Genomic DNA, 23,333 nt, shown 5'->3' with positions numbered 1-23,333 from the left:
GACATGTCATTGCCAAATTGACATACTGACATATGCAGTTCACAATCCGTTCAAAGCTCCCTTTCAAACAAGCACGATGACACTTTCGATATGAAATATTGACAGCTGCTGCGTGTGTGAAGGTCATGCCATTTTATCACAATAGTACAAAGACAGCTTTCTCAGTCAGGGCTTTGGCACTCTGAGACTAATCAATACTCTTTGACATTTGTAGAGAGGTGTGGGGTGGCAGGGGCCTGACCGCAGCGGGGACAGCACAAAGCCAGAGCTGTGGAGAGCCGGGCCCCGGTGTGACCATTAGCTCTGAGAAGGGCCCAACAGGGCTCCGGGAAGGGGGGTGGTGAAATGCTCTGCGGGGCCCTTCATCTACCCGGCTCTGTGAGTGGCATGGGGGCGGTACGAATAAATAACACCCACATGCACCCACACACCACGCACGCACGCACACACACACGCACACGCGCACACGCACACACACACACACACACACACACACACACACACACACACACACACACACACACACACACACACACACACACACACACATACCCACACACACACACACACACACACGTCGCACGCACACAGACACAGGTACACACACACACAGGTACACACACACAAACACACACACACACACACACACACACACACACACACACACACACACACAAAATACACTGTTGTCTACAATACAACAATAATTGAATGCAAAGTTCAAGGACTGAATCAAGGCTAGGGTTATTGGTACTGTGTGTTTGAAAAGGAAACTGGAAATGTTTCCTCAACAGATCAGAGAGGAAATCCTCTGATTGGTCAGAATTAGTGCTAAATCGATATTTCCCACACAGAGGCAGGCACGCAATCACCCAGAACAGATCTTCTCATGGTATTTCACTCACTAATAGTTCACGGATGGCTATGACATTTGTCAAATTAGGGTACTCTCAAATTATAGCTCTTAAATCTCCCATACAGCAGCGGTTAGGAAATTAGAATGTGCTTAACAATGTCACATATAAACTGGCACATAGTCCAACAATGTTGTGGGGGTTTATTTGACTGTAAAATATAGCTGTTTTCCGTAAGCTTACTGGCTTCCTTTATCGCACGATGCTGAGTGAAGGCATTACAGACTTTGTGTGAGATGATGGATTTAGGGTCCTTCATTGTGGAACGATAGGGATGACCTTGGTTTTTATCAGCTTCAAACAGAATATGTGTGAAGCTTTATTGAAGCCCTTTATTGACTGTGTTCCAAACAAAAGGTTTGTAACAGAGACCTGCCATTTTCGAGGTTTGAAAGGGCTTTTGTTTTTAAACATTAACTTTCAATGTCATCACACAACACTTTATGTTTTGCTGCCACACAAAATGTGAATTTCAGCGCAATCACAAAGATTGATGATACTTCAAATCAAAAACTCATTCTTCACCTTTCCCACTCACATTCAAAGTAAATTGTTTGAGATACTTCTCATATTTTATTTAAAATAAACGTATTTATAAAACCTCATCTGACAACAATTGTTTTTTATCAGGAATTCTTGCAGTTCTTGTGAAAAATGTTGGACTCATGGATGTTGATCGAGTTCCTCAGTTCCTTACTCTTCGTAATTTAGCTAGAGCTGCTGCCACGGGAAGGGATTGATTTTCTTCAACAGGAACATTACCGATTCTTGTGCCGAGGGTATTAAACTCAAATCATTGTTTTCTATTGTTTGGCATGTCTTATTGATTATCTCCTGGGTTTCACTGGTCCGAGTGAAATATTGGAGCCCCAACAGCTAGGCACACACAGAATCGAATCCATTTGAAAACAAATAACTTGTGTGCACCTGATACAAAATATGTGTCTCGATAACAAAGCTTTTAATCTGTGCTGTGGCAATGAATAGTGGGTTGAAAGCTCCAGAAATACAACCAAAGAGTTTCATGCAAACCCAACAGGGCTGTGATGCTAAAGCAGAAGCTATTGAAGAAGGGTAAGAACATAGTAGCCACACATGCTATTAGGGCACATGTGAAGCTATGGCAGAGTGTAAAGGGCATTAGAATACAGCACATTACGGTGTGAATAGAGTAGCCATGGTCTGTCCAATTTGAACATTTTGTCTACATGTCTTGTTAAGCATACATTTTTATGGTCTGTCCACTGGTCATTACAGAGCAGTAGAGTGGGACTGACAGCTTATTCAGGGAAGTGTCTTCATTTAGCATAGTGGCTTAGAGGTGACAGACAGCAACAAAAAAAAGAGAAAAGGTTGTTCAATTATTGATGTGTTATTTAGAATTCCTCATTGTTCCCAAACACCCCCAGTAGAGCGAGAGAGAGAGAGAGAGAGAGAGAGAGAGAGAGAGAGAGAGAGAGAGAGAGAGAGAGAGATGGGGGGGGGGGGCAGAGGGAGAGAGAGAGAGAGAGAGAGAGAGATGGGGGAGGGGGGGGGCAGAGGGCGAGAGAGAGAGAGAGAGAGAGAGAGAGAGAGAGAGAGAGATTGGGGGGGCAGAGGGAGAGAGAGAGAGAGAGAGAGAGAGATGGGGGAGGGGGGGGCAGAGGGGGAGAGAGAGAGAGAGAGAGAGAGAGAGATGGGGGGGGGGCAGAGGGAGAGAGAGCGAGAGAGAGAGAGAGATGGGGAGGGGGGGGGCAGAGGGAGAGAGAGAGAGAGAGAGAGATGGGGGGGCAGAGAGAGAGAGAGAGAGAGAGAGAGAGAGAGAGAGATGGGGGGGGGCAGAGGGAGAGAGAGAGAGAGAGAGAGAGTCCCTGAGGACATTACAGCATTGCTGTAATGTCAGCGTCTCTCTTTTGCTCTCTCTCTCTAAAATTGTGCTTACAGCGACAGGTCACACATCATGGTAGAGATAGTTGGACCTTGGATACAAATCTATACCTTGAGATGTACGAGTCAGTGACTTTCACCCTTATGTTTCAGGACAAGCTCCTCGCAGGGGGAGAAACGTCCCTGTTTTATGAGCCCCCGCATCTCTGCCTTCACAGAGAAAGGAAGCGTTTTTCATGACATCTGCCCAGAAGGCATGACATTGCTGGTATGAATTTTTCGATTTAATGCAAACCTACACGGCGTGTGCGCAGACTGTATCTGCAACCCGCATTCTCCTCATAGCTTAGAGCAACACACGGGGAGGCACGGACACCCCAAAACATTTATCACATGTTAAACCATTTACTCTCCCTTCTCCGGTTTCTCAATCAATTGTGTAAATTCATCACACTGGAGGCTTGAGCCACATATTGATTAGCCGGAGGGTCATTTATAATTGCATATGCTAAGAAATGCTTTAGTGTCTCTGTGTGATATAGACACAAACAATTCAACAGACTTTAATGAAAAATACATAACAAATATCGATTGGCGACTTTGAAGATATATGGCAATGCAGGAGTTAGTAAAAAGAACATACACGGCAGAGACTAACAGGTAATTAATTAACCATGTCCAGAAGGCAGCAGATGACAGCCACATTTTAAGGATTCTATTACAAGGTGTTGGATTCCATGCCTGAGGGGGCCAGCCACAGCGCAGGAATCTCTCCCTCAAATCAGATACATGATAAATATTCAATGACACGTGGGCTTATGGGTAATAACAGGCTCTGTTTCCCTCAACCTGATGGCAGAGGGGGGCTCGGCGGAGGCGCAACGTAATACACATCCCCCAAACCAAAAATGGGCGAGCAAGTCTGCATCAATACCCCCTCGGGATTCACCCTCTGATCTCCAAACCAGAGACGCCAGCGCTGGTAAGCGATCCCCCATCGCGCACTGGTCTTCTTACAGGTACAAAGAAAGAGTGTTGATGTAGTGCGGAGCAATTTCATTTCACACGAGGAAAATGGGAAAATGTGTGATCTCACAAAATGGTTATACTTGAAATGATCATTGTGTTGTGGTTGCATTCATATTTCAGGTTAAAATAACAAAAATAATGGTGTGTTGGCCGTCTTTGTTCTACTGCCTTCCTCTCAGGGCTGGCAGAGCATTGTGTTTGTCTTCCACAGTTCTTGAAGTCTCTCTCTGACAGCCTGATCAATAGCACAGATTACTGCATGCTGTCAGCTATCGCCTTTCCCTCAGAACTGGATACGTGAGCTCCAGTAGGTCTCAGGCTAGAGAGAGAGAGAGAGAGAGAGATTGAGAGAGAGAGAGAGAGAGAGAGAGAGAGATTGAGAGAGAGAGAGAGAGAGAGAGAGAGAGAGAGAGATAGAGAGAGGGGGAGAGGGAAAGAGAGAGGGAGAGAGATAGAGAGAGAGAGAGAGAGAGAGAGAGAGAGAGAGAGAGAGAGAGAGAGAGAGAGAGAGAGAGAGAGAGCGGGGGGAGAGAGAGAGGGGAGAGAGAGCGGGGAAGAGAGAGGGAGAGAGAGAGGAGAGAGAGAGAGGGGGGAGAGAGAGAGAGGGGGTAGAGAGGGAGAGAGAGACAGGGGGGGGGAGAGAGGGAGAGAAAGAGAACCCGCGAGAGAGAGTGAGAGAGAACACAATCTGTGCTTGTTGCTGCTCACACTCAACTGTCTAGACTGGTTTAATTGAACTCGCGGAGGATTTGTCAGTATGTGTTTTTGTAATGCAGTAATTACTGCAGTATTGAACAGCACTAAAGGACAAAACACCGGTTGATACAGAAACAAGCAGATTGTTGTGAGACACTGGATTATTCAGAGTTAAACGACTAATTTCCTTTCTCAAACAAACGGAACACAATTCTTTGATGCAGTGAGGTGACAGTAAACCACTTTCCTCCCGTACAAATGAGGAGAGGCACGGTGATGTGGACCAGACCCTAGGCAGACACTGGCCTCGGCGCTGACCCTCATTAAGTCACCAGACAGAGCCACTTGACCGCGGGGCAGAGTCCTTGGCGGCGGCGTCTTCTGCCGATGCAGATAGGCCGTGATTAACACCACCATACTGTAGGGGCTGCTTTAAGACCCATCCCCTTGGTCAGATGTCAGCCCCTCGTCTAGTGGCGGTCTGTAGAGTGTGCGGCGGTTGATTGCGGCTGAGTGTGTTCATTTGATTAGCGCAGTGTTATTATGTTTGGATTGCCAGCGTATTCTGGGATGCAGATCGGAATTTTGTCTGAAGGTGTGTGTCGCATATGCACACACGCGCAGTCGCAGACAGACATACATATGCTCACACACACACACACACGCACGCGCACGCACACACACACACACGCACACACACACACACACACACACACACACACACACACACACACACAGGTATTTGGTGTTCAGTCTCTGAGAGCCTGATTGCTAGTAGCATAGCCTCAGAAATATAATGGCAGAAAGAAAACACATCCATAATTCATGGCCGACATCCTCTTGAAAGGTAATTACTGGGATATGATTCGACTGGCTAGCATTTGTCGCCATGTGACTTGTCAAACTCAGGTAATCACACATGAGGCTGTTTCTCTTTGCTTGTAGTTTCAGCACTCAGATCGCGGTCAGGGGCATGCCAGACCTTTCACACATTTTAACTTTACGGTACTCCTGCAACACTGATTAGTCCTACACTGACTCTCAGATTAGCACCCTGACACAGCCCCATGAGATCATGTTATCTGTTGCCATTGAAACACAATGGATTGCCCTGATGACACTGGGACTGGTATAAGTTTCACTGTATCGATGGTGACCAGAAATGGCAAAATGAATGATACGCTGTCAGACAAGTAAAGCGTCCAACAGAGAAAGATGTGGGTGATGTGTGTGAGGCTTTCAGCTTGCTTGGCTTCATGGAAATGCCCCATTTCACCTACCAGTGCTACCTGTTTGAAAATCTAAAACAGGTAGCACCTTATATAAAAGACTTTGTTGAGTTTGGTTTTGGAACACCAACTCCTCCATTGTGTGACTCATCGCACATATTCAAATCTAGAGTCCCGAGGGCGCTGCAAGTGACATATTCAAACGCATGCCGATTCCCATGGTAACCGCTAACCTTTGACCAATTGATCTGTTGACCTTAGAAACTCAGCCGGGTCTAAGGAGGAGGTGACAGAAAGCGGTTTTAGTGTGCGTCGCCACTAGCCATCGACTGGATATATTACGCATGCATTGCCCTTACGCTATGGACACCGAGTGTGTAAAGAAAGATATCCAATCACAAGGGCGGCGGGATTGTATTTGGAGTAAATGTCGAGGCTGTCACATCTGTGGCCATCGCGTCTTCAGATCAAAAAAAACACTGCATTGCATTTCGAGGGGAGCTTGTCACTTCAGCTAAGCTCAGGAGCTAATGAATTCTCAGGAGCAGTGCTGCTGAGGGGGAGGTAGCAGTGCTTAGCCATGCTAATGAGTTACGCCTGCTTATCTTAACACGGGTTGCCTAGCAATATTATAATCATTATTTAAAGTGATAACGGTTTCAAGCAAAGGTGCCGTTGTAAGCGACTTCAGGTGAACAAGAGCATTTGAGTGCCGGTTGATTCCGGATTTTTTTACTGAAATAATTTGGATGTTAAGTATTGTTGTTTGAAGAAAGAAATACAATAAGCTTAAAACTTTGTTTGTATATTCGTTTTTACATCAATATTGATGACTAATGGCAAAATCTTATCTGAAATTGCTCTTTCAGTGTTGATGTTACCATATTGGTATTACAGAATGAATGGCCTAACATTTAGATAGTGACTCAGTTTTCATTAAGTTAATGAACCAGACACCATTGTTGAGCATATCTTTCATCCTGGAAAATAGAAGACAAATAACAGAATGAAAGAAAAGACAGATAACACATACAATATTAATTTCTCCCCCCAAAGGACTGACTGAATACAAATGTTTTGAGATATGATTGCAGTCGCTGTGAACCGTATGAAGGGACCTGCCACTCTCATCAAAATCACCCAAGCATCCAATGTGTTTGAGATATGTATTTTACTTTCCCATCAATGGCCAGGTTTACAAACATAAACAAGTCAGCGCAACAAATCCTTCTGAAGGGCACTCCAAACCGCTCTGAAGGTGGAGAGCCTGCAGCAGAGCTGGGGCTGAGTGTGATGGGGAATCATGGTTGTTATGATGGCCATTGTTATTGCTCTGCCTCAGAGCTGTGTATCAACTCTGAAAAAAACACACAGTATTTCAATTGTAAAAGAATACAGGTTAGTCAAAAAGAAAATCAAAATGAACATAACTGAATTGTTTGAGCCTGCAATTACCCCAACTTATAGAATATCGAAAGTAACAACGCATATGATTATATCCAACATTGTGATCGTCCCAGCGATTGCTGACGGCCTCCTGGGCTGTAGGGCATCCGCGGTCAGTTCACCATGAGAGAGCAGAGGCTCAGCAGAACGCTGGGACACAGGAGCTACAATCTGATATAAATATCATTCTGCTGCAGCAGCTCTGCCAGGGCAAGACAGCTCTGATAAGACAGCAGTGTTGTGTGTGTATGTGTGTGTGTGTGTGTGTGCGTGTGTGTGCGTGTGCACAAGTGTGTGTGTGTGTGTGCGTGTGTAGGCCGCATATTGTCATCTGCTAAGACATATTTTTAGATTTCCATAGATTTTGGAGATCCATCATACTATATCAAAGATATTTACACAGACAACGTGAACAGGCATATTGTTCTACTTAATGTAGCGTGATGACTGTGGAGTGAGCATTTACTGAATGATGGGATTTGACAATGTTTTGATAGAGCATAAAGAAGCAGGCAGCCTATTTCAAAATATATATTTTAAATGTTTCCTCAACGTTGTTCATTCTCATTAACAGTTTAAGATCCACTTATTAGGAGATTAATTTACCGCCGTTTTCATCTTTGTTGGAGGATACTATTAAATATCAGGATCAATCAGCTGCTTCAAAGGCTTCCTATTTCAGATCGCACCAGTGATACATGTAATTGCTTCCCAGATAACGGCTTCTTCAAGCATCAATTAATGTTGGATTATAGTCAAATATGGCAAATTAAAATGTTCAATCATCGCTTCCATGAAGTGCTCCACAGTTTATCTTCTGGGTTTGGTGCTTTGTTTGTTTTTCCCCAGAATGAAATAATTGATGAATTTTTGCCCCACTAATCCTCTTACGAAAATGGCAGCCCTTAATTTGCGCTTCACTCATAAAGGAGGAATTGATATTCACCACTGCTCTTCCCTCTGGATGGGCAGTTTAATAGTGGGAAGAAAAACACGGCCCTATTTCCATCCGAAAGCCGAGGGCAAATGAACCCCTGCATGATCTCCAACAGTGCCCAATAACCCTGCTGCAATAGCCACAGGTCCACCTGAATAACATATGTACGAATGGCTTTCTCTTTTACTATTGAGGCGTCAATGGGCTGTTGTAATTGTATTCCTTATAATGTTTTATTGCAGCTTATTGCTGGCGGTTGAGCAGGCTGTGCCATGCTAATGATCAGTGTGCAATAATCGTCCCTTGAGTCTTCATTGTTTTCCTTAAAATGGTTCACCTCTTCCTAGACCATTTGGAAAATGTTGGCTTGTTATCTGGCCCAGTTTGAGTTTGCTTGCATCTTGACAGTAACAGTCTACATTAGTGTTTGTGTTTTGGCCTGGGGGAAAAACACAGGCATTAATGTCACACTTTACAACCTGATTCTGTGTGGAACGCGGAGATCCAAGCTAGCAACATTAGCTGTGTTCCGCGTGTCTCAGATAAAGAAGCAGATGTCAAGAGTTTTATCTCTGATAGGCCGTTTGCCAACGATACGCCTGTGCAACAAATCAGTCTCAGATCTTCAGCCAGCAGCCGTATCTCAGTCGGACAGAGGTTGCTCTTTTCAGCATCTCTGCCTGTTTATCTTGGTTTTTTTTAACCAAGATGTTCATATGTTCAGGGAATGACATGTGGGATTATAGCTCATATATGTATTCTGATTAAGCTGTTTGTTTGCGATATAATTTAGGCAAACCAAGCTAATGATCAGGTGCGTGTCACCTCTTGCACTTTAACGTCTTGTTGTTTTTGGATCTGCTCTCCATGTTGGTTGTCTATGTTTGCCATTTGGTTCTCGTGGAGTCTGGTCCAAGCTAATTTTCTGTATGATTACATATGGACAATTAAGTTTGAAAACTAGACCGTTTTTATTTATTCTAGTATTTGCGACCAATTGTATTTATACTAGTGTTTGCTTAACCTGTTTAATACTTATAATATAAATAATTACACTTAAGTGTCTGAAGCCTGGTCAAATGGTGAAGTATGAAGGCCAAATGATCAAGAATGGAATGCGCCTGCAGAATAATGACCACTGTAATGACGAATAATGACTGCAGGAACTGTTCAGAGAACAAAGAAAAACACAGTCAACTGCTGGTTTGGCACACAGAAGGGGTAGACACAATATTTACGGCCCACATTGTGACCAGATTAGCTAATTACTTTCCGAGTAGACCAATTCCTCTCGGTTTGACAGGATTTGAAGATAAGAGGGATGGATTATATTTCCTACGGCCAAATTAGCTCCTATTCTATTGAGAAACACCATATGAGCAATCGTAAAATATGTTTGTTCAAAGATAAAAACAACTGAAAAAGCTGAATGGATGCAATGATTTTGGTTTTGTAGTTTCCATTAAGGATTTGACACAAGCCGTCCTAGCTGGGCGACTCAGGGCTGTCTCCCCCAGTGTGACAGCAGCCATTTATTTTAGGACTTCTCTTTTCCCCAGCCTTCCTTAGTGATCAATCATCAAAGACCATTGCTACAAGGGACACACGACAAATTGCGTCGTATAGTTTTTATATCATCGTCAAATATTTGATCTCAGGGAATTCACATCCTCCTCTGAATCACACAAGCCAACCTAGGTGGATTCTGACGCTTTTTTGTCGGGTTTTACGAGACAATAATTGATTTTTTTATAATATTATGGGTGGCTAAATAAAAACATTGCGTCCCAAGCCATTCAACTTGTGGAATAATAATGCCCATGCATGCCCATAATAAACCTATATATCTGAACCACATTGACTTTACATTTGAGCAAAAACACTGATAACGTGGTCAAGGTCTGTGGAGAGATGCGTATGACACACAAACCCTAATAGTTAACTGCACTGGATTTAGAGAACACCCAATGCTGCCATCCAGCCTGATGCCGAAAGAACAAGGGTGGGTATAAACTATCAAAAGTACTACTGCTGGAGCTGGAGCAATGGCCTGAGGGCTTTCAGTGGTCCTGTCAGACACTCTAAAGATGTTTTTCCTTCTTCAGGACGGAGAGTCGGCGCAGAGAGGGTTAAGCTGCCATAACACTGCAGCAGCACTGTCTGTGTTTCAGCTCCATTATGACCATCTCCCCGTGGCTGTATCCAATGTCTGCTACTCAGGATGTGGTGCAACAATTAATCCTCAGATTGATTCGCTTCCTATTGAATTGCCCCCAAACTCGAAATGCAACTGGAGCTGCCAGCGTTGGTCCTAAACCCTGCTCCTCTCACAGGAGATTAAGAGAAAAAAAGTCACGCTGCTGCTGAGGATATATAACAATTGTTATTTTCAATGGCTTCCTGAACAATAGCGATTGTCATTTGTTGTTCACCTGTATTAGATGGTGTCAGTGAAAGTGGAGTCAGGACGATATCAAAGTACATTGATTAATTTGTTGAAAAGTCTAAAATGTGGGATCAATATTGTTGAAATATTGAGGTATCATATGTTAGTAGTATTATGAGTGTCTCATTGAAGTGGTATCACGTGAGATATCAGGTGGGATATGTAGTATTAGAAGTATTGTAGTGTCACTACAATACTATCAGTGTCCGTGTCATTGTAGTGTTTACTATTGTGAAATCACTATATGAAAGTACTAAGGTATCAGGATTTTTTAGAACGGATTAGTATCACTTGCGAGGTATTATTGTGTAATTTGGAAGGAATATTGTGCTACCATTGTGTTTGAATTGAAGTATCACTGAGGAAGTGTTGTAGTGGGACTGGGGATGCACTGTAGTCTAACTGTGGAGGTACTCTGGGGAGGTAGGGTAAATTAATTACGAGGCACATGTGGTTGAAAAGCTCCACTAATCTATCTAAGAGACTTTGATGTGAGTCTCGATTGCCTGTCTATTTATGAAGTGTTGAAGCAGCATTTCCACAGTGAGATTTTATATCACCTTTGGGATATTCCTGATAAAAGACTCTCAGTGCAATCCATCCATCCCAAGGTTCACCATGTTGGTATTAGCGCTATACAACATGTTACGGGTAACAGACAAACAGTTTTTTAAGTTTGCATATGGGCTAATGTAAGGCAAATGGTGATAACGTGATGAATTCTGGGGACGGGTATGAAAACCATTGTGCAATATGACACTGTAAAAATCCCCTTCAAAGGCTGTGCTTTCTGCCGAGCAGCTCCTCTTCCCCCTCAGAGTGCCAGAGGGAAACTACCACCAGGCTGCACTTTGATCTCGCCAGGTTTCTCACTTTCCACAGGAGCTTGTGAAGTCAAATGAGTGAAAAGCTTGTCATTCACGCAGAAGCTGTGGGCTTCCGACACCACCGTAATATATCGATTTTTACTGAACACTATTTGGAACTTAACATACTTTATACATTGCAAATAAACAACACAAGACCTAAGAAGGCGTAAGATATTACTAATAAAGGATTAACCAGGACAGGCTAATCTGATCCCTGATCTTATTTCCGCAAATATATTTTTTGCTCTTTCCCCAAAACAACAACGGTTGGAACAAAGGCTGGTGTTTGAAATTGTAGAACTTTGAAACCATCATTGTTTATTTACTTCTTTGTCCAATATGTTGTTCCAACATCAGATTAAGAAGTAAACACACTAAGCAGTAAAATGATCAATGCATGACATTGCAAAATATTTTCAAACTAAACGATGCCATTGTTGGTTGAACTGGCTAAATTGCTAATGCCATCATCTTAATAGATATCTTCCTACGTAAACATCTGTTTCCAAACACACGACGTATACATCCCCATCTACGTTTGCTGGTAATGTCATCCCCAATCATCTCGATTGGCTTCAAAATGTCTGTATTCCCATTCCCTTCTCAGCGATATCATCTAAGAGGAGACTCACAGAGGAAAATATCCAGAGCCATGTTGTTTCAGAACATAATTGACTAAAGTGTCTCCTTCTCTCTGGCGGCCCGGGTGCTTGGGGAGGAATTGCTTCTGGGAGAGGGACCCCGAACGTAATACCCGAGCTAAAACACATTACAGCACACATGATGGAGTCTCTCTGCCGTGGTCCGGTGTGATAAGAGCAAAGCAAAACAAATCAGGCAATAAAGCCAGCAAATTGTATCTGTAATTTCCCTACAAATAGCGATTGTTTGAACATGCTTGGTTCGTTCCCGTGGCGATAATGAGACCCCGCTGAGCCAATCAGGGGAAACTAACAGGCCTGGGGGTGTGTGTGGGGGGGGGGGGGGGGGGAGGGAGGGGCTATCTCCATAGCCCTCACCCACAACACAGGTCTGGACTTATTTAAAGGAGATGGATGTTGCCTCTGTGGTGCAATGCATATTTTCACATGCACCGCAGTCTGTATTTGCACAGAGTTCATGTATTGTTTGTGTGGGTGTGTGTGTGTGTGTGTGTTTGTGTGTGTGTGTGCGTGTGTGTGTGTGTGTGTGTGTGTGTGTGTGTGTGTGTGTGTGTATGTGTGTGTGTATTTGTAAGTCAGTTTGATGCAAGGTCTCACATTTCTTTGTATAATTTCCTGCTGCTGTTTGTATAGTATAGTGCTTCAGGGTGTGTTTGTGTTTCTGTGTGTGTGTGTGTGTGTGTGTGTGTGTGTGTGTGTGTGTGTGTGTGTGTGTGTGTCTGTGTGTGTCTGTGTGTGTGTGTCCGCATGTGTGTCAATGCTGCTCTAGAAGTCTAAATTTATCCTATTCGGAGGACCTGAGGGCCTGGTTAACTGTCAAACCTTAACCTTCAAAACAGGACCATCAATGCTGTACCAGTTTGGTTATAAAGTGTTTACACATTAGGCAGATGATTCCACCATGGTTTAATCAAAAGAAGGAATCAAAGTCGACAAAGCTTTCCAAAGTCTACTACAAAGGGTCTTGTGGTGTACAATAAGTTAGTACTGCAGGTCAACAAAAACTCCCAGTCCACACATTTTAACAGGATTGTAAGCAACATTCTGCTTTGAAACGGTTATCATCCTAGTTCAAAAACCCAAGCATTGTCTTGAACTTTGATGCAGCGGTTCACACAGTGAAGAGACTAACGGATACGTGCCATCAGCAGAAGACAAGTGACTGTGAACATGAGACGCATCAGTATCTGATCAATAATGAGCTTATGACATTGATGGACTGCAGGAATCTCAGGAGAAACTGGAGAGATGGAAGAGTTCCCAGCTCATAATACGTGGGCCGACCTTGCCTGAAGGTCAACGCTCTGTCAATGTGGGATCACCGCAGTCGTCCGGGATCAGTCCTGACAATCACTTCCTGATAGAACCCTGCTTGGTCGTTTTTTATTTCTGCAACATGGCTTTCACGTTTCAAGCACTCGTGTCCCGACTGCAGTTATTTTAAAAGGTTTACTTCCTCAAATTGAAATCCCAAATGTGCTGAAAGATGCAACACTTGAGTAATAATAGAAACGGGCCAGGTAAGAGCTTCAGCAAGCATCAAAAAACAATTAATGGAATTGTATGGCAAAAGTATGTCGCCCACTCGTATAGACTGTTACTTGCTATAACTCTGATTCAGACTCAAAAACATCAAAATGTTGCACAACTGGTTCTTGTAAACTGGCCCGGTAAATTTCTATTGTGACACCTCTCATATGATCGTTGGATTTATGGATGAACCACATTTATGAATCAAGAGGTCGTGTCATCTTCTGCCATATTAAATTCATTTAGAGGTTCAGTAAACAAGGTTGTTGAGTCCCAACAAGCTTTTGTTTTGCCAACAGACAATGTCACAGAGCAGAACGATCAATGGATGAGCGACGCCGAGCCACACAGCGCTGTGGTGTAGAACTCTGTACAGACACTATTCAGATCGGCCCATGAAGGACATTCGTTTTCTTCTTTTGACATATTTTGTTTTACCAACCTTTGACTAATAGAAGTCAACGTCAATGATGGTAGATTATGGCAAGAGGGCTGTAGGTCCTTCATTCCTCCCTACTTTCCTCCCTACTTTCAAGACCACACGATCACTTAGCATTCAATCATACTGCTTTAATGACAACGACGACTTTCGGCATTTTGCTACAAAAAAAACAATGACAGGATTCAGTGTGTGTGGAGGATTTTGGTGGAAAGACAAATGCAGCTCTTCAGACTTAATCGAACAAGCATTTTAAATGTATGACACTGCTGCACAGTTTCATCTCTAAGTGGCTGACAGTGTGCTGCTCTCACTCCTCACTCACGCTCCAGCCTGAACGGTTGATTCAGAAAGAGAGAGAGAGAGAGAGCATCAGATAATCCCAGCAGCACCCAGGCCTGATGCCACACACAGAGTCCTCCTGCGCTTTCCTGCAAGACTCTGTTCCAACATCCACGCACGCAGCCACATTCTGGCGTCTAGACAAGCACTAGCAGGAGAAGCAACAAGGGAAAAAGAGGAGGGAGAGGGAAAAAAAAAGAGCTCTTGGCCCAACTTGACAAACACCCTGTCACCATTTTAAATAATACACAGCTCACGTCAGCAGCGAATGGCTGAGTTCTAAATACAACACACATGTCAAATAGGCACCATGTGCGGAGCAGACTGTACAGCGGCGTTTGTTGATGAAGCCGCGACGTGTGTGTGTGTGTTTAGCACTATTTCAACATTTTCATGAGTCTTCACTTTTGTGAGAGTCATAGGCTATACGGCCCACAAAAAGTAATCCTACCTCTACTAATGCTCAGCGAGATATTAATATGTGGATTTAAATCGAGTGCTATTGCTGTTTTCCCCGGTGTTGATAGTAAAAAGAAACATTTTGCAAGGATACCCGCCGCAAAATTGACAAAGCCACTGTGGTTAATGTCCTTAGAAAGGCGTGTTGCCTTGGAAACAGCCTGCTGTCACATTGCTTTCTCTTTAATTCCTGAGCCAGTACCCTGGGTGGCTGTTGATGTGATGCTCCTTCAAGTGACGTCCGTTCTTTTCATCACTCTCTTTTTCAACTTACTCCATGTAGGAAGATGCAGATTATAATAAGCCTCTCGACGCCTGTTTTTTTATGCTCTAACATTAGTTTTCAGGAAAGACACTAATACTGTCATTGTAAATTTCTGAGTAAAGGTGGCTATCACTAATGTATTTTATTAATCCCAGATTTGCAATTCAGGACAATTACAAAAGATCCTTAAAATGTGTGTCATGCTAAAATGATAAACGAAGTAGCACTAGAAGTCAAATGAAATGGATAGAATAGGTCCTTGCAAAAGACAAAATTAGATTCCCTATTATCGTTCTGTAATTAAAAACGGTTGTCTACATTTAACAAATAATTAAACCGAAAGGTCTAATTCAAACATTTAGCATGCATACAGAAAAACATTTATCATAGCATCTCTTCAGGCATGGCTGCGTTTTCCACTGCAGGAGGAAAAAAATAGGATTAGTCTCAACCGTTACGCAATATTGGCACTGTTTCGCAAAGTTTGGCACCGCTAAACCTTAGATTGTTGACTACTAGTAACAATTATTTGCTAACTAGCAAATAAGAGCATAGAATAACATCATAGCAGCATGACCACACAGCACTGAAGGCTGTGGCTAATTAGCCTCTGTTGGCTGGGGCTATATCCATGGGGATGAGTCTGTTTACTAAAAAGAGGGTTGATTTCTGTATATCTAGGTCAAAGAGTTTTCTTTCAAACTCCAAGCTATATATCTCCTTGTGAGTGTTCAGGGAGGAAGCTCATATGCAGAACATACATTTTTGAAGAGAGCTACCCTTTTATGCATCACTTCTTATTGATCAGAAAAATGAAAAACATCTAATTGGTTCACGGCTATCCTTCAACCTGTCAGCCATGTTTTCTTTAAAGATCAAATCGGGGTTCATCCATTTCAAAGAACAAACTCAAACTGCGAGTAAACATAGCAGTTGGTTATAGCACTATCAGGGTTGAAGCTCATGAATAAGAACAGATAAATTATCCATTTATGTTCACACAATTAACATACATAGTCAACTGTAGTGCCTAGAGTTTGTACTGCACATCGAGAGTTCAAAACACCACTTAGTGCTCCTTGTACAATCAAACACACCCACACGTACCGCGCTACACACATCACGCACAGCAGTATCGATCTGCCACTGCTTTATTATCTGAGCCCTTTGTTACCTAATATAGTATCGCTAATCACAGCAGACTCCTTACAGGCAAGCACTGAATGGTAATGCACGGACCTCATCGATCCTTCTTCAATAAGACACCTGGGACATGGGAAGGCGATCTTTACAGCACAGTGAGCTGCTGTCAAGGGATTTTTTTATAAATCACATCACATTGCCTTTTGTCTCATGCAACCTTATTCTGTTCCTCAGCAGACCGATGGAAGTGTTGCAACAACATGGCCTTGATGTCCATGGGCCAAGGTGGCCAAGGTGTCATTGAAACAGCTGTGGCAACGGTCAGGTCTATCCAACCTTGTTTTTGGTTTCCCTTCAAATCTGAATCATGGGAATGCCTGGAATGCCCAGGAATGCACTGAATACCACGTTTCAGGCTGTCTTTATTACTCTTTATTTTCATTTTGGTGCGAAAACAAAAGATTCAATATTTTCATTGAATTTGAGTGGCTAAAATGCAGGACTAATGTCGCTGGATTCTGGTGAGGTCACACTGCCTTATCTCGGAGAGGATAATACACAAAATCGGTGTCCTATTTAATTAACCTTTGTCGAAAAACACCCCAAAACAACGGGCTCCACCAGGAAGCAGCGTCCATTACGCTGGTGCGCAGGGCTTTTAACACCTTGGGGGTCAGCCTGCTGCAGGGCTTGTAAACAGATCATATCGTAATGGCTCGGCCAATTGGGACGCAGCTGGAGGCAGATGTTTCAGCTCAGACCTGTCGAGTTGGTGGATGGCTGCCGACCACAGCTGTGCATTAGCATAAAGCTCATCACTAAGCCACGCTACACAACACACACGCACGCACGCGCACGCACGCACGCACGCACGCACGCACGCACACACACACACACACACACACACACACACACACACACACAGGCCCAAACAACAAATAAAACAATGTCAAAATAAAAAAACATACCATATTCTAACATGCTTATATAGTAAAACCAAAGGATTATTTTATTTCAACTTTTCTGATTATATTCATATTATATTTTGCAGGCATGTCTCAATGAGGGGCTTGTTAGAAGATGATACTTCTGGACAGATATACCAATGTCTGCATATGTGAATGTTTAAGGATTTATTTATGGATTAATTTACTTACTTATATATAAATGAATGAGCAATACAAGTAGCCAATTGTACATAAATCCCATTGTATCAATCGTAGACATATCTTCAACCAGACTCTTGAATGAAATAGATGATGAGGGATGGAATAAAACTGAATGAAAAGAGCAAACTAGGTACCACGTATTCCCAGGTTCCTTGTAATGTTTCTCATGGTCAAGTGATGTCTTTCTCAGCTCATGAGATATTATAAAACCATCAGTAGGGATCTTAGGGACTCAGGACTCATGGCACCCTCTACTGGCTCTGTGTCCTCCATGTCTGTGGTCATACAGCACCCGTCCAAAGTCCACATGGGGAAAAAGCCTCACTCACATTTCCACGGCCAGAATGCGTAGACACTGTAATTTGGTGGACCACACTAACACGGTTTCTGTCAGTACCCTGCTGTTCAACCCAACTCTGTGTTTCTGGCCCACAGACAAACCAACACATGTGACATGTAACGATGTTGGAGAATTGGTCAAACATAATGGGTCGCTATTATACCATTTCCCAACACCGTCCCCTTAGACAGCAACATGAAATGATCACATACATGTACATACATTATGTTGGATTTCCCTGGCATGTGATGTCAAACTACACCCATCCGAGCCAGCACCATCGGATGCTATCCCAGCATGCCTTGCTTCCTATTCTTCATGCATTCCTAAACACTCCTCAACCCCAAGTCAACAGCCTTTAACACGATGACAAGCCCCTGCCTCTAGCGCTGGCTGATCAAACTCAGGTCTCTCAGACACAACAGGTAAATATTCTGAGGCACAACTAGAACCCCTTTCCTCTGACTCAATTCAGCCACTCTCCTGATCCTCCTCTGACTCTGTTCAGCTCCTGATCCTCCTCTGACTCTGTGTTCAGCCACTCTCCTGATCCTCCTCTGACTCTGTTCAGCTCCTGATCCTCTTCTGACTCTGTTCAGCTCCTGATCCTCCTCTGACTCTGTTCAGCTCCTGATCCTCCTCTGACTCTATTCAGGTCCTGATCCTCCTCTGATTCTGTTCAGCTGCTCTCCTTATCGTTCTCTGACTCTGTGTTCATCTGCTCTCCTGATCCTCCTCTGACTCTATTCAGGTCCTGATCCTCCTCTGATTCTGTTCAGCTGCTCTCCTGATCCTCCTCTGACTCTGTGTTCATCTGCTCTCCTGATCCACCTCTGACTCTGTGTTCGGCTACTCTCCCTATCCAGAGGCTCCACTTTTGTGTCATTGATTATAAAAGAGCCTTGCCGTGAGCTGTGAACATGACGAATAGAAAACAGGCCCAGTGAATAGCTGTGAACAATTACTAACAGTGATGGAATGCCTCTCCGCTGGTGCTTGCTGGAATCTGGATCTTTGGCCTTTGTCTGTTGAGGAAAAAGAGGGAAACATGATGAGAAAGGCCCAAACAGCCCACAAGGGTATACTTGGATTAGAAAATTGGAATTCAAGTGTTAATTAAAGTGTTTTTTCAAACACCTTTGAAAAGGACAACAACATGGCAAAGACACCAACACTCCCACACACACAAACAAACAGACATTAAAAAACCCACCCACACACACACAAACAGACACACAAACAGGCACACACACACACACACACACACACACACACACACACACACACACACACACACACAAATACACACACACACACACACACACACACACACACACACACACACACACACACATACGTAGAGGAACACACACCATACACCTAGGTACAAACACACTCTATGTTTTTTATCCTGCCCTGATACTTTTTAACTGCAGCAATCACTTTTGTTTAAAATTAGATTTTCTCGCCTTTTTTCTCCACATACCAAATAGATTGAGAAAGAAAAAAAACGCAGCAGCAGTTCAAAAGCTACAAATAAGTTTAAACCAAAATGAGGGCTGAAGGGAAAAAGTTACACATTGCAGGTCCAAATGTTACCACAGGAAATATTTTTCCCAATATCCACAGTTTAAAATCAACTCAAATTATAATCAATTGTTCTTGCTGTATTGATCTTTGAAACAAATGCAGTATTTAACTTTTAGGGCATTTACCAACGCATAATTGAAGCTTCTTTGAAGAGAAATAAGAGAGATGACTGAGCATCGATTCTATTGGACTCAAACTGAACATGAAGGGGAAGGACTTCTTCTACATTTGAAAACCACCATGGAAATCTGTATCATCACACACCATTGTTCTCCACCCAATGCTTGCCTGAAAGAAATCGGTGCAGACCTTCTGTGTGAACCTTCCCACCCGGAGAATGGATGTCTCTCAAAGATCTCCATTCCACGCTGACAAGTTTAAACAAAGCCATTCCAGCCCGCGCTGCACCTGCGGGGTCCACGTTCCTGCTCCGAGGTGTCTAGCAGGAAGAAGGTCATTTGTCTAAACACGGCTGAGATGGGTTCAGGCTGGATACCACAGCCTGGTCGGTGGGGAGCAGCAGATAAAGAGGCACAGAGAGGTGCTTGCTTTAGTGCAAATGCATATTAATCAGAGTCATTGGTAAATTCAAATCAGCTGCTTTTTCTGCCTCTGCATTTCACGGACGGCCTACTTGTAGTTGTAACATAGGTGACATATTACAGCAAATTCCTCTGCACATTTCCTCTCAGTGAGCGGCATAGAAAAAATAGAGAAGTAAGTATTTTTAGAGTTATATAATTTTTCGTTATTTATAAAGCACATTGAAAATACCCCAAGAGAAACGTTAAAAGTGTCAAGAAATAAACAAAACAATAAATCAATGACAAGATATTCTAATAGATTTACTTTTTCGCTGCTGGAGTTGTTTTCATGTTATTTTCTAGGAATGAGAGAAGAGGTTGCTAGGCAACCGCAGCTATCTCTGCGATGACGAGATCCCCTCAGGTCTGATTCTCCCTCATTGCCCTCTCAGAGCGACGGACACACACACACACACACACACACACACACACACACACACAGACACACATACACACATACACACACACGCACACGCACACACACACACACACACACACACACACACACACACACACACACACACACACACACACACACACACACAACAGGGAGAGAGTGTGTGAGAGATGACCTGTACTTTCCAGGGGTCTTTCTCTCCCCACACCCTTATCTGTGGAAGGCTGTTCTCACCCACTCAGGGGAGTGCTGAGAGGGGCTTCAAAAAGCCCACCTGATGGGGCTCACAGAACACCTCGGGAGCCTCTGGGGTGTCAAAGAAAACCAGATGGTGACAAAGAAGAGGCCCCTGTAACAGGGGCCCCTCATCACTCTCTCCCCCTCTCCCTCTCTCTGTCCCTCTCTCTGGCTATCTTTCTCTGTCTCGTGTCTCTCTCACTCATTCGCCACCCTCTCGCTGTCCCTCAGTCTCACTCTCCCGTGTTCCGTGTGTCTCTGTTTCACTCCCTCCTCACTCATTCTCGCCCAGTCAAAGTGCCGTACACAATGCTCGCGCAATTTGTCAAGCTCCGATAAGAGGAACGCAATCGACTTGTGTTGAGTTGACCACATGGTTTTGCAGACTAAATAAAATATATTGTTTAAAATAAAGTCGTCTCTCGGCAGTGTTGTTAACACGTGTGGCTTTCCAATCGCTCTCTTTAGTCATGTGATGTGTGAACAAGTGAACAAGTCTTTTTAACAACAAAACTAGTCAGTTGATACAAACACACCCTTCCCTCGCTACTTTAGTAAGAAACTATTACACCCAGCATGCAAAAAGGAACGTTTTCGAAGGTCTTTTATTCCATCTGTCATAAGACTCTATAACACATCGGTTATGAAATACTGTGCTACCAAAAGTCACTTCACCTGAACAATAATAATGCAATACTTGAATTTAATAATGTGCATTTTCCACTGTACATTTGTGACAAAGTATTTATTCTGTAGTGAGGCACCTCTTGGCCTCATTTATTGTGTAGCTCATGGGAGTGTGCATTTTTATGCCCTTATGGCATGACATTGCAATCACTGTGTGACTTATTTTTTGTATTTATTTTATTTTGCATTACAATTAGGGCAATTAGCAGACACTTTTATCCAAAGCGACTTACATCGGTTAATACACACATTGTCACACCGATGGCAGAGTCAACCATGCCATCGTCAGGAGCAGTTAGGGTTAAGAGGAGCAGTTAGGGTTAAGAACTAGCAACCTTTCCGTTACAAGACAACTGCTCTGACTCCTGAGCTAAGCCGACCCTGGGAGAGAGTATTGTCTTATGTTTGTTTGTATTGTTGGATACTTTATACACTTTATACACTATTCTATTATTGCATATTTTAGATTCCATGGGCTGTTATAACAAGTTAATTTCCCATGTGTGAGATGAAATAAAGTTCTTCTTCTCCATATTCCCTCGCTTCCTCGCTCCCTATTCCCTACATTGCAGCTCAAGAGAACCCAAAACCTTCAGGTTTCTAGTTGTATATTTTCTATACCTCAAATCACTTGGACAACAAAAACGGTAAGCATAGATATACTATACACAGTAGCTATACTACAGCACTCTGCAAGCTAGCATGTGATATTTACCAGGACGTTCCAGGGAGCCGCACACTGCTTTGGATGTCTTTGTTGTTTGCCTTTACAGACGAGAGATGAACAGATGAAGCTCTGCTACATGGCACTCCGATAGGCAAAGAGAAAGGTCAAATGAAAAGGACGTCCTTACATGTGCGGAGGGGATTTACTTTGCCATTTCGTAGTTTGAATTAATTTAGCCGATATGTTTAGGCAATAATGAAAACTCTGTATTTCATTTGTTGACTGTAAGACTGTAAGATTTAGATTGTTGTTGTTGTTTATGCCAGATAAGAGGTTGTATCCACTACATCATAACTTGTACCCCCTTTTATTTCTTCAAGATAATGAAGGAAAATGCATGCAAACCAAAGTAAGTGAATGCAGAAAGCCCATGCCCAGGTTGAACATCCCTGATAAAGCTGGTGTTAGGACGGTCAGAGGATTTACAATCTTTCGGGATAATGGGTTTGCTCAGGCAAACATTCATATTTCTGGTCTTAATTTGGTCTTCACAGATCTATCAATGGTCTGACAAATATACAGGCCTAAATCCAAGGCCTGTCGTCATTAAATCCTAAAGGTTTAAGTGGAATCGGGGGGCTTATGCTGCTGTCCGCAGTTGCATATAATTGAAACTGAACAACATGATTATTAAAATAATGAAATGAAACCTCAGCCGTGATACCTCTGAATAACGTGGAATAATCATTTTTCCTGAATACATTGAATATGCTTCCGCTAGCTCCCTTTGTTTAAATAGCTTTGGGAAATGGAGCATTTTGTTCATTTAAATGACGCTCATTAGAATACCAAAGCATGTTACTTTAAAATAGATTTTAGACACCCTAATTGTCCCAAAAAACAGCTCCTAAGAACTGTATTCTTTTGTCATTCCAAAGCCTGAAGCCACTTTCAACCTGAGAGCCCAGACTGTGTGCCGCTCTGATGGTGTGATTCAGTGCTCGTCTTCACTCTATAGTGCTTTGAAGGTGATGATGATGATGATGATGATGATGAATGATCACTACAACCCTCACATGGACGTGTGCACAATTGCAAACAGCTCTGGTGAGTAAACAACCCCTCTTAAAAGTCAGCGCACCACCAGCACAGGGCCTAGGAGAGACAGTATCATACCCCCGTCTGCCTGTCAAAATGAGACCCACACCGCTGGAACCCAGGTCCGTCAGAGCGGAGAGCTTGTCCAATCAGTGGGCTCACAGCTGGACGCATGCTATTTGTTTAGAATTATATTTGTATTATTATTCATATATTTTCAATCTATAATGCAGCAAAGATATTATTATTGTATACAAATATGGTTATATTATTATTTGTACAAATAACAGAT

The sequence above is a fragment of the Pollachius pollachius genome, assembly GCF_949987615.1.
Source record: "Pollachius pollachius genome assembly, chromosome: 9".
Lineage (NCBI taxonomy): Eukaryota > Metazoa > Chordata > Actinopteri > Gadiformes > Gadidae > Pollachius > Pollachius pollachius.
This window is presented reverse-complemented; position numbering follows the sequence as displayed.